Source organism: Lynx rufus, unplaced genomic scaffold (assembly GCF_022079265.1).
Source record: "Lynx rufus isolate CCGP_SWC_20201006 ecotype Redwood Valley unplaced genomic scaffold, mLynRuf1.p SCAF_14, whole genome shotgun sequence".
NCBI classification, from domain to species: domain Eukaryota; kingdom Metazoa; phylum Chordata; class Mammalia; order Carnivora; family Felidae; genus Lynx; species Lynx rufus.
In genome coordinates, this window is record NW_025814828.1 from 54,762,596 (window position 1) to 54,775,743 (window position 13,148).

The following is a 13,148-nucleotide window of genomic DNA, read 5'->3' on the forward strand; positions in this document are numbered from 1 at the left end:
GGACAGTAACTCAGAGTAGCAAGGGAAGAGGAAGGCAACCCATCATGCTCAAGTACATTTTTTAAAAAGATTTTTTTTATCTTTTAAGTAATCTGTACACTCAACATGGGGCTCAAACTCGCAACCCTGAGATCTAGAGTCTCATGCTCTACTGACTGAGTCAGCCAGGCATCCTATAAAGTTCATTTTGATATTGCCTGGCAATACTGCCCCCTCTTCTCTTCCATGTACCCTTCTCACGTTAAGTCACCCTTTGGGGACTTTTCCCCAATATCTTCAGGGCTGCCCTTGATACATGTTTTATCCATATTTTTGTATAAAAAAATGTCACAGGGTTGTGGGGGAGAAGGGAACCACACCATGTGATTTATTCTGGATTTTCAACATAGAAAATTGAAAGCACTATGGTGATGTTTGCAATATCTGGGATATTTCCTATACTAAATGTTATTTTTAAATATCATGCACACTAAATAATACCCAAGTGACCTGAAGCAGTGGATGCACCTCCTTAAGTGCCAAACTTTCCATTGGACACTTTTGTGTTATGGGAGATTAGAACCCACTAGATTTCATTAATGAATGATTTTAACCGAAAAATTTAAATGGACTGAGTTTTGAGTTAAGGTTTGGGATTTTGAAAGTAATTTTTTTTTATTTTATATGAGTACAATTGAATTCAGACATTGAAATTTACTTTCATTGTATTTTAATTTTACTAGTAAAATGACGTGCAAATTAATGCAATGCCCTCTTATTTAATTAATTATAACAGTAGTTTATCACTATAGATTTATTTTTTTTAATTTTTATTTTTGAGAGAAAGAGCCCTCAAGTGAGGGAGGGACAGAGAGAGAGGGGGTCCAAAGCAGACTCTGCACTGATAGCAGCAAGCCCAACATGGGGCTGGAACTCACAAATTGCGAGATCATGACCTGAGCTTAAGTCAGACGCTTAACTGACTGAGCCACCCAGACGCCCCTGTATAGATTTATTTTATTTTATTATTTTATTTTATTTTATTTTATTTTATTATTTTATTTTATGAAATTTATTGTCAAATTGGTTTCCATACAACACACAGTGCTCTTCCCAACAGGTGCCCTCCTCAATGCCCATCACCCACTTACCACTCTCTCCCACCCCCCATCCACCCTCAGTTTATTCTGTTTTTAAGAGTGTCTTATGGTTTGGCTCCTCCCTCTCTCTCTCTCTTTTTTTTTTTCTTTCCCCTCGCCCATGGTCTTCTGTTAAGTTTTTCAGGATCCACATAAGAGTGAAAACATTTGGTATCTGTCTTTCTCTGTATGACTTATTTCACTTAGCATAACACTCTCCAGTTCCATCCACATTGCTACAAAAGGCCACATTTCATTCTTTCTCATTGCCAAGTAGTATTCCATTGTGTATATAAACCACAATTTCTTTATCCATTCATCAGTTGATGGACATTTAGGCTCTTTCCATAGTTTGGCTATTGTTGAAAGTTCTGCTATATACATTGGGGTACAAGTGCCCCTATGCATCAGCACTCCTGTATCCCTTGGGTAAATTCCTAGCAGTGCTATTGCTGAGTTATAGGGTAGATCTATTTTTGATTTTTTGAGGAAACTCCACATTGTTTTCCAGAGTGGCTGGACCAGTTTGCATTCCCACCAACAGTGCAAGAGGGTTCCCGTTTCTCCACATCCTTGCCAGCACCTACAGTCTCCTGATCTTCATTTTAGCCACTCTGACTGGCGTGAGGATATACCTCAGTTTGGTTTTGATTTGTATTTCCCTGATGAGGAGTGACGTTGAGCATCTTTTCATGTGCCTGTTGGCCATCTGGATGTCTTCTTTAGAGAAGTGTCTATTCATGTTTTCTGCCCATTTCTTCACTGGATTGTTTTTCAGGTGTGGAGTTTGGTGAGTTCTTTATAGATTTTGGATACTAGCCCTTTGTCTGATATGTCATTTGCAAATATCTTTCCCATTCTGTCGGTTGCCTTTTAGTTTTGTTGACTGTTTCCTTTGCTGTGCAGAAGCTTTTTATCTTCATGAGGTCCCAAGAGTTCATTTTTGTTTTTAATTCCCTTGCCTTTGGAGATGTGTCAAGTAAGAAATTGCTGCGGCTGAGGTCAGAGAGGTTTTTATAGATTTATTTTATATTGATCAGAGCACACATTACATATGTACATATATAGGTAGTGCATTCTTACATTTCCTGTGATCTGAGAAAAACCATTAAATGTTCTTAAAAGTATATATACTGATTCACTCGCATAAACTACAGAGAAACAGGAGAGTTGCAAACTCTAATGCCTACTGAGGCAAGGCTGGTAAAGTAAATGAAAGACCATAAGCAATAGGGATTGGTGGGAACTATGGTGACCTAGAGAGTATGTATTCTTTCCAAAGGTGGCAGCTATTACTTAGCTCAACTTATTGCTACCATCTGGGAATGTAGGCCCAATGTTGTTAAGCTCTCAGTTTTTATTTTTCATTTTCATTAATTTTTTTTAGAGAGAGAAAAGAGTGGGAGAGAGTAGAGGGAGAGGAGCATAGGGAGAGAGGGAGAGAAAGAATCTCAAGCAGGGTCCATGCCCAGCATGGAGCCTGATGTGCGGCTTGATCTCATCAACCTTGAAATCAAGACCTGAGCTGAAATGAAGAGTCGGTTGCTTATCTGACTGAATCACCCAGGTCCCCCAGGTTCTGAGTTTTTAAGAGAAGCTGGGGATGCAGATTTTTACCTGAAATTCCCTAATTCTTCTTAAATGTTGGTAACCAACTCAATAAAAAGCAAAACAAAAACAAAAGAAAAAGAAAGAAATACTGTGCAGGTTAAGCAAAATCATCTGTGGTCTGCATCTAGCCCATGGGCTCTCAGTTTGCTTTAAATTGTAAATCCTCTAGATATCGTAATTAAAAAAAAATCACAATATATTATAAATACACCCAAAGACCTTGATGACAGAAAGATCCATGTAAAGTGAATTAAAAATAAATGGAGTGTTGGGGCACCTGTGTGGCTCAGTCGATTGAGCCTCCGATTTCTGCTCAGGTCACGACCTCACAGTTTGTGAGTTTGAGCCCCGTGTCGGGCTCTGTGCGGACAGCTCAGAGCCTGGATCCTGCTTTGAGTTCTGTGTCTCCCTCTCTCTCTCTGCCCCTCCCCACCCCTGCTCACACTCTGCTATCTCTCTCTCTCAAAAATAAATAAACATTAAAAAATTTCTTTTTAATTAAAAAAATAGATGGAGTGTTTGTAAATAATTCTCCTCATACTCAAAATTGCGGCTATGCATTTCATGATTTTTCCTTGCTATATGGAAATAACCAGGATAATTCTTCCTTAATTTGGTTTGAAAATTATGAATTTTTTGCTTTCATATTTATCAATGAAATGCAATATGAAAGATCATTACTTCCACATCCAAAGAGAACATTTAAATATAGGTTCTGTCACATAACATAATTAAAACTTCTGGTGCTTTAATAGGAAGAAAGCCATAAGAAAGCCATATATATATATATATATAGCATGTGTTCTTTTAATTTTAAGTTGACTTGTCTTTCAACAAATTTCCAATTTCTTCTAAAAAATCCTTTATTTTTTATACATGGTTAAAAAAGGAAATAAAAGAAATGTAAGTAGTTAATAAAAGTTCATTTGAACTTTTAATTGGCATTGGCAAATATAAAACAAAAGTTAGTTATCTGAAATTTTATTAAGAAGTAACTCTTTGACTAATGTGAGACTTCATTTGTTTATCTGTCTTGCCTTGGACCTTAGAATGTAATCTCACTGTGCTACAATGCTTTTAATATTTGTATACCCCTTTCATCACTGGCAATTCAAAAGCATATTTGTCTAAAAAGGAAACAATTAAATTCCAGTCTTTCTAGGAAAAAAAAAAAAGAAAAAAAATCCATTGCTAAACCTGCTTTAATGGCTCCTATGATCTGCACCGTATATCCTTAGGATAGTCAGTTAATATTGTCATTTGTGGTGAGAAACTTATCAGAGGATTTAAAAAAATAGAAAACTGAAAAAGAAAGATAAAGAATTCACAGTTCTTTTAACTAAAAATGCCCGTCCTTTGTCAGCAAATTATTCTCGTTGCAGATTTAACACAGGCATATATGAAAGATGAGAAATTGTTGGGCAATTGGTCAACACATATGACAATTTGCAAAATAAGTGATATTTACTTAAATAAAATTTCAGTAGACTGTGCTGCCCTCTCTAGATCGTCAAATAGTTTTGACCACAAGTAATCTGTTGTGTGATAAAGATGAACCATGTTTAAATATACTAATTAATTACAACTATTGTGTAAAAACTCTAACTAGAAATTCTTAGTTAATTGATTAGTTCTTACAGATAATTTAAGAAATGTTCTTTGATACAATAAACCAGTGTAGACATATAAATGAGATAATTCAGGAAAAATTTCAATAAACATCTCCTACTTTCATTTTGCCAGGACATGATAATATCTAACATTTTCCAGACATGATATCCCAGGTTATTTTATTTTATTTTATTTTATTTTATTTTATATTTTATTATTTATTATTTTTTAAAAAATTTTTAATGTTTTATTTATTTTTGAGAGAGAGAGAGAGAGAGAGAGAGAGAGAGAGAGAGAACGAGTGGGGGAAGGGCAGAGAGAAAGGGAGATACAGAATTTGAAGTAGGCTCCAGGCTCTGAACAGCTAGCACAGAGCCCAATGCCAGGCTTGAACACATGAACGGCGAGATCATCACCTGAGCCACAGTTGGATGCTTAACTGACTGAGCCACCCAGGCACCCCAATTTTATTATTTTTAAAATATTTACTATTTATTTTGAGAGAGAGAGAGAGAGAGAGAGAGAACATGAGAGAAAGTGCAGGGTAGGGTCAGAGAGAAAGGGAGGGAGACATTCCCAAGCAGGGCCCATGCTGTCAGCACGGAGCCTAATGCAGAGTTTGATCCTATGAACCATGAGATCATGACCCGAACTGAAATCAAGAGTCTGAGGCTTAACTGACCTACCCACCCAGATGCCTCATATCCCAGGTTATGTTAGTTCATTTAATCTTCATAACAACCGTACAAAGTAGGTGATATTATTCTGATCTTGTCTTACAGATAATGGCACTGAGGCACAGAGGTTAAATGACTTATCTAAGGCCTCTCAGCCAACAAATATCAGAGCCAGCTTTTGAATCAAGTCTGTCTGATTACAAAGCTCATATACTTTGGATGAGTATATTTTATAACCTGACAACTGGAATCAGACTAATTACCAAAACACTTTAAATATCTGTATCTATATCTATATCTATATCTATATCTATATCTATATCTATATCTAATCTATATCTATCTATATCTATATCATCTATATCTATATTTACTAAAAAATGACATTATTCTGAGATCAATTTTGTAGCACCATTTTGATTGGGTAATAAACTAGCAAGATTAATTATAAATTAGCTCAAATACAAAGAGCAGTTTAATAATGAAAGATATTCGTTGACCAATAACAAAGTCTACATTTTGCTACATTTGATTCAGAGCTCATTTTTTAAAAATGTATCTGTAAAGCATTATTGATATGACTAACACTAATCTCCTTTCTCTTCCACCCTTCATTAGAGTGTGTTTATGCAGTATTCGTTTTTGTGTTTTTAAAATGTATCTAAATGGTTTGGTACTATATCATTCTTTTGTAATCATTGTTTTAACATGTTTTCGAGATTTATCCATGTTGATACATGCTGATTTAGTTCATTTACTTTTTAATTGTCCATTCTACTATTTAATTGCATAAGTATACCACAGTTGGATTATTCTTTACTATATTGATGGACATTTAGGTTATTTTCAATTTCTTTGTTATTACATACAGTGCTGTAAATGGACATCATGTTTTATTGTGACATTGTGGGAGAATTTCTCTGCGGTATAAACCTAGAAGTAAAATCATTGAGTTGTGAGCTATGCACATCTTCAACTTTAATATTTATTGCTAAATTGTTTTCCAAAAGTGTTCTGATTTACACTCCCACTAGTGTTATACAATAGATCCTATTTTCTCACATTCTTGCCAATGTAGTAGATATCTTTAACAAACAATTCCTTTTAAGAAAAAATAATTATATTATTGATTCTCATTCATGATTATACACAGAGATGAAACACTGATTCTGATCACTTAGTGCACATAACAATGTTTACTGAAACTATTTGTGTCATTATTCTTCATTTTAAAACATATGTAGTTCAGATAAGGATAAGAATACTATTTAAAATTTGTAAAGTATTTTCCAGGTTACAAAGAACTTTCTCATAAAGCCTCATTTGATGAGATAGTGTGGTATAGCAGGAAGACCTCTGGAAAGAGTCAGAGAAGTCCATGGACTTAAAACAACTCTGAAAATAACTCCATGGCTTGGGATATCAATTGCCATATCTGTAAAATTAGGATGTTAGACCAAGAGATCTCTTAGAGACATATTATAACTTTTGTTATATAATACATACCTTCCCTTTTCCCTGAAGATATAATTTATTTATTGTGCATGAAATATAAAGACAATATTAAATTTTATCAATTTGTGAAAAGTGTTATTACACCCTCTGGCATAGTTAAGATTATAAGTGTTTCTTATTTATATTCTATTTATCTTTGTATTTCTCTTAATTCAAATAATCTCAGCATTATGAGTACAAGACAGTAGTAACACACCATTTTGAATTAATCTTCAATGTTTCCTATTCTGAATCATCGCATTATAAATGCTGAAATACAATGGAAGTTCAACTACAATTTATTATGGCTTTATGTTTCTTTCAAGTTCTTTTTATGTACATTTCAGATTCAGAGAAGAGGGCTTTCAATATTTTCAACTCACATAAGATTTGATTCCAATAGTGCTTTTATGACGCTGCACATAACTACTTAAAGTAGAAGGAGGAGTCAGGTTGACTATTCTGTATATACTGTATTTCTTTTTGGATAAGGGGGGTTAACAAATTGGATTTTATGTTTGGAAAGATTTTTTTTTTTTAATTTTTTTTTAACGTTTATTTATTTTTGAGACAGAGAGAGACAGAGCATGAACGGGGGAGGGGCAGAGAGAGAGGGAGACACAGAATCTGAAACAGGCTCCAGGCTCTGAGCTGTCAGCACAGAGCCCGACGCGGGGCTCGAACTCACAGACCGTGAGATCATGACCTGAGCCGAAGTCAGACGCTTAACCGACCAAGCCACCCAGGCGCCCCGTTTGGAAAGATTTTTGATTAGGAAGAGCTGGAACTGTACCCTGGAGTTTAACAAAGAGCTTTTGGAGTTTCTTAGATGCTTTGTGTACTGGAAAGAACATCCAGTTAGAAATGTAACTGTCTAATATTGTAAGAGATTAAAGTAGAAAAGGTACACAGTTGAAACTGATTTTATTTAAACTCCAGGAATTGCCAGTATACCACACAAACACACTCACATACCCTCACACATTTACACACACACGTATATCCTGTCTCTTGCATAGAATATCTATTATTTTCAATTACTTTAAAAAAGAAATCTTTTAGGACATGAATATAGTTATATTTTTAGTGATGCTTCTACTTATGGAAGATGGCAGTTCTGGCAAACAAAATCTAAATCAGTTTATCTCTTATAATGATGACATTTTGGGGGGCTTCTCTATAAGTAGTCCTGGGAAAAATTTTGACGATGGCATTGGTGGGAGGTAAACTAACTTCTTACAATGTAGCAATCAGATATTACAAGAAAATTGTGGTTCCACACTTCGTTCAGATATCTTCAGTTTAATACAATTCCCATATGTAAACCTCATTGTTCAACTGTGACAATAAGCCTAGAGAATCCCACATAAGTTGCTTTTGAGTGTTTTTACCTTGTTTAATCTATCTGTGAACTATTTGTGAATTTGTGAACTATTTGTGAACTCACTATGGGACTCATATTTAAGAACTTTGATTGCTATTTTTGCTAATTGGAACCCCATCTTATAGTTTAAGCATACTCTGAAAACCACTATTTTGCTTTCTCTGTTACTTCCACAAGTTCAGAGGAACTTGTGCCAAATTATTCTAGGTTAATTTTGCCTAGACCCTACCTATCCTATGTGGGTATTTAATTAGGTTATCTAACTCAATAAGCACTAAACAAATCACTTAAAACACAAGATAACACACAAAACCTTAAACTAGTTTCTTTAAATCAGAACATTTTCAGAACAGCACTTCTTGGACATAACACACTAAGTGTTTGACAAGACTATTGAAAAATCATTAATTAAAAAAATAAATATGGCTGACAAGTATTTATTATGAAAATAGGAAAGGAGAGAATACAAGCATTGTTGTATTGCCTTTATCATCTGTGTTTCTAAAAAGTGCTTCTGTTTACATTTGAGATGTTAATATTAACGGATCTTTATTTACAAAACCATTTGTAGTTGTTCTTTATATTATTCCTTTTTCTTTCTTTTAAGGAGTACTGACACTTGTTAGATTAAACAAAGCCTTGCAAACAACATTTATCTTTTATCTACAAAACATCAAAATCATGGATATTTTTATCTTTACCTCTATCTCCAAGAATATCAATGTGTTTTGCCATGGATGGTATCTAGATAATAATACTATATTACTATGGAAAATACTCCTTTTTGCTATTATTGAATACCCAGTTTGAACCTTGAGCAAGTCATTTACATGAAGTTTCCTTGGGATTACCTACATTCTTGTCCACTCTGACCTTGTAATTTTGCTCACAGTTGGAAATGTAATGCAGAATGACTAAGATAATGTTGTTTATACAGACTTTAAGTGGATTGACATTATAGTCAAGCAAGTGTCATATCACCCAAAGTGAAGGAACACTTAATTACCATAATCCCATGAATACTAAAACTTCTTGGCCATGTGTAGCATAATAATGTGCAATGTTCTGTATGTTACATTTAATAATGTGAAGGTACAATTCATTAGGTCTCAGGCTGTGTGTTTCTTTAATGTAAATGAAAGGAAAGTGGACTTATAGAAGGAAAATGGACTTTGTAGTAGGATACTTGTCTTAATGTTCAGGTGAAGTTTATCTTAAAAAAAAACTTAGAAGAGTTGCCTAGTGATATGAAAATGAAAAAGCTGCTAAAATATCCATAAATCTAGATACCAGGAAGTAGGGTGACAGACCATGAATTTCTCTGGAGGGTGCAGGGTAGATTTAACTAAATGACTGAGACAGGATAAAGAAGAAAGGCTGACAACTACCTATTATGCAATGGGGAACATGTCATTAATTTACAAAGACAGTGGTGACATTTTCTATACTTGTATAGCCCTAATCTTAAAAGTTTGCCAGTGTAACTAACTAATTGCTAAAATGGAGTTGATTCTATGACCCAGTATGAGTGCATTTAAAAGGCAATGCATTATTCCTTAATTGGTAGGGTTTGTAATACATCTTGATGAATGCTACAAAATAATGTTAAGAAATGGGACTATTATGCCAAAATGGCCATTCTTTGGTTTGCAGTCCTTGAAGGAATTATGTTCCATGGCAACATGCTCTACAGTAGATAGATACATGTGAAAGGCCCTAAAGATGAGTCCTGCTTAGTGTTTTTGATAACACTGAGTTTTCAATACAAAGAATATATTTGCCAAAAGAGTTCTCCTCTCAGCAACCAAAGATCTGCTGTTACTTTAGATTATCATTTGATATTTTTGTTTTTTAGCTAATATTAATGTTCAAAAAGGGGCAAGTATTAAATTATTTAGCCATAAAACATGAAACCTTGTTTTTATTTTTTATTTTTTTTTAAATTTTTTTTTCAACGTTTATTTATTTTTCAGACAGAGAGAGACAGAGCATGAACGGGGGAGGGGCAGAGAGAGAGGGAGACACAGAATCAGAAACAGGCTCCAGGCTCTGAGCCATCAGCCCAGAGCCTGACGCGGGGCTCGAACTCCCGGACCGCGAGACCGTGACCTGGCTGAAGTCGGACGCTTAACCGACTGCGCCACCCAGGCGCCCCGAAACCCTGTTTTTAAATGAATCCATTACAAAACTGAGATGTAAAAAATAATATGTAACTCAATCAATTGATTTATGTAAAAGATATATTATTCATAATCCACAATACAAAGTGCTAGATCGTCTGACATATGCAGTGCTCCAGATTTTTTTTAAAAATATGCCAAAACTGTTAAAACATAAAATACTGAAGTCTGTTAATAATAGCAGCCATGCTTTGATTTGTTGCAGTTAGGAGAGTTTAAAGCGTTTTAGACTGATACATCATAATAAACTATTCTCCCTATAGACAATATTTTTATTTAAATATTAAAATAAAATTATTCTTTGATTTTTCTGTGATGAAAATTAAATGATTTGGACATTTTCATTTTAAATGGCTAGTTCTAGCCAAATAATATATTACTGTAATACAGTTGGTCAGCAGATCTGTATGGTTATACTGTTTTAAAATGAAATTAGCCTAAATAACAAAAATAGTAATTTTATATTCTTTAAGCTGTATGAGTTTTACAAGTACCCATTAAATCACATGTTGATATATCTAACATATTAAGTATAAAGTGGTTTAATATTTTGAGTATGATTTACATTTGGCAGTAAAGCACCTGCCAAATTCAGAACATTACATGAAAGGATTTGGGACATCTATTTGAGGCAGCCCATTTAAAAATTGTATAGGCATATTTTACTTTTGGTTGCATTAAAAACAAATTGTGTTTTCCTTAATTTGAATTTGTCCAGTTCTGCTTAAAAAATCACTGTTTGTTTTTTGGAACTAAGACTCCAATTCATGTAGAGATAAAGCAGTTTTTAATAAAGTTGGGCTTAGCACAAGGTGGGTAGAGGCAGGGTTTTTTTTTTTTTCTTTTAATGAAATTTTTATTTTAGAACAGCTTTATATTTATAGAAAATTGCAAAGATAGTACAGAGACTTTCCATACCTTGTGAAAGGTACCTCAGTTTCCATACCTCAGTTTCCTCAGTTTCCCTATTGTTAACATCTTATAATTAAGGAATCAATTTGTCACAATTAATGAACCAATATAGATACACTATTATTAACTAAAGCTTAGACTTTATTCAGACTTCCTCAGTGCTTTCTTAATGTCTTTTTTCTGCCCCAAGAAGTAGGATACCACCTTACATTTAGTCATCATGTCTCCTTAGACTCTTCTTTGTTATGATGGTTTCTCAAACTTTCTTAGTTTTGGATAACCTTGACAGTACTGAGGAGTACAGGTCAGGTATTTGTAGAATGACACTCAATTGGGATATGTATGGTGTTTTTCTCATTGTTAAATTGGGTTTTTGGGAGGAAGACCACAGAGGTAAAGTGCCATTTTTTTAATCACATCATATGAGGGGTACACCTTATTATTATAACTTATTCTTGAGATTGACCTTGATCACCCCGTTTATGTAGTGTTTGTCAGGTTTCTCTACTGTAAAGTTACTTTTCTCCCTCTCCCTCTTTATATTGCTTTGGAAGTTTTTTGAAGAAAATCACTATGTGCAGCCCACAGTTAAGGGGGGCAGGGAGGAAGTTTTGCTTCACTTTCTTAAGGGCAGAATGTCAATAGAAATTATTTGGAATTCTGCATGGGAGAGCTTTTCCTTCTCCCTTATTTACTTATAATTTATTATTTATTTATTCATTCATTTATGCAATCGTTTGTTTCAGTATGGACTTAGGTATTTATTTTATATTTTGGATTATAATCCAATACTATGATATTTATTTCATTTCTTAGATTTTTCCAGCTTTCACCATTAGGAGCTCTTTCAGTTGTCCCTGTGTACCTTTTACATGCTCCCATCACTATGGATTTTTTTTTTGAGCATTTTCTTACTTTCTACCACTACAAAATGCTTCAAGCTCACCTTGTATATTTTTTTTTACCTAATCCTAGAATCAGCATTTAGGGGAAGTTCTTGTTAGGGGACAATTTGATCTTCTCAATCCTGAGTAAGTATTGGAGGTGGCTAAGAAAGAGGGTTCTCTCAGTTCTCTCAGAGAAATTCTCTCAGTTCCATATTGTTGCTAGTACCCTAAAATTTCTATCAGTTTGAAAATGCATGCAGGTTTCATGGTCTCACCACACACACCTACCCTTTCTTTCATAATATTTAACATGGGGTTAAATAAAAGTAAATATAGGTTTACCACAGGTCTTCTCAGAGCCTGTAATTTATTAACTTGCTCTATGAACCTATAGGAAAAGATATACAAGGATTTTCAGTCTTTTTTAATTAAAGGAATCTTTTTGTTCAGAGAGCCAGAATTCCCTGAAACATACTTTTGGAAATGCTGATATAGTGGTAAGAGCCCTGAATTTGTAGGCAGATATCTTGTGTTAATCCCTTACTATACCAATAACTAGCTTTATGATCACAAGCAAATGAGTTAACATCTATAAATCTCTGTTTTATTATCCATTAAAAATGGACCTATGGGGGCGCCTGGGTGGCGCAGTCGGTTAAGCGTCCGACTTCAGCCAGGTCACGATCTCGCAGTCTGTGAGTTCGAGCCCCGCATCGGGCTCTGGGCTGATGGCTCAGAGCCTGGAGCCTGTTCCCGGTTCTGTGTCTCCCTCTCTCTCTGCCCCTCCCCCGTTCATGCTCTGTCTCTCTCTGTCCCAAAAATAAATAAACGTTGAAAAAAAAAATTAAAAAAAAAAATGGACCTATGAATGTCCCTCATAATATTTTTGTGAAGAGCAAAAAATGAGCAAAAGTATGTGACAATGTTTTGGAAATGCGAAAATGTTATGGCAATGTAATAAGCACCATGAAGTGGGGACCATGCCTTTGTTTTGCTGGTCACTTTTATCTCCAGTATGCAGCATATTTTCCTGACATTTAGTCTTCAATATTCAATAAATATTTATTGAATAAATGCATTGTATTACTATTATTTACATTATTTTCTGTTTATCTCCAAGTGCTGTATAGCAGCTTATGACATTTTATAAATTGCTTTTTGAAATTAAGGGTCCATGTAACAAAATACAGGCAGAAACATACAGTTGTAGCAGCTGTATATATGCAAAAAATCTTTTGATGTCAGCACTGAGCTGGTGCTTAGAAAAAGAAAAG

The 13,148-nt window shown here is 34.5% G+C and overlaps 1 protein-coding gene across 1 annotated transcript in view; it reads left to right on the top strand.

The window, feature by feature from the left end:
- DACH2 (dachshund family transcription factor 2) overlaps positions 1–13,148 on the top strand; it is a 736,007-nt gene that overhangs the window by 266,222 nt on the left and 456,637 nt on the right. The gene's annotated exons all lie outside the window — the stretch shown is intronic.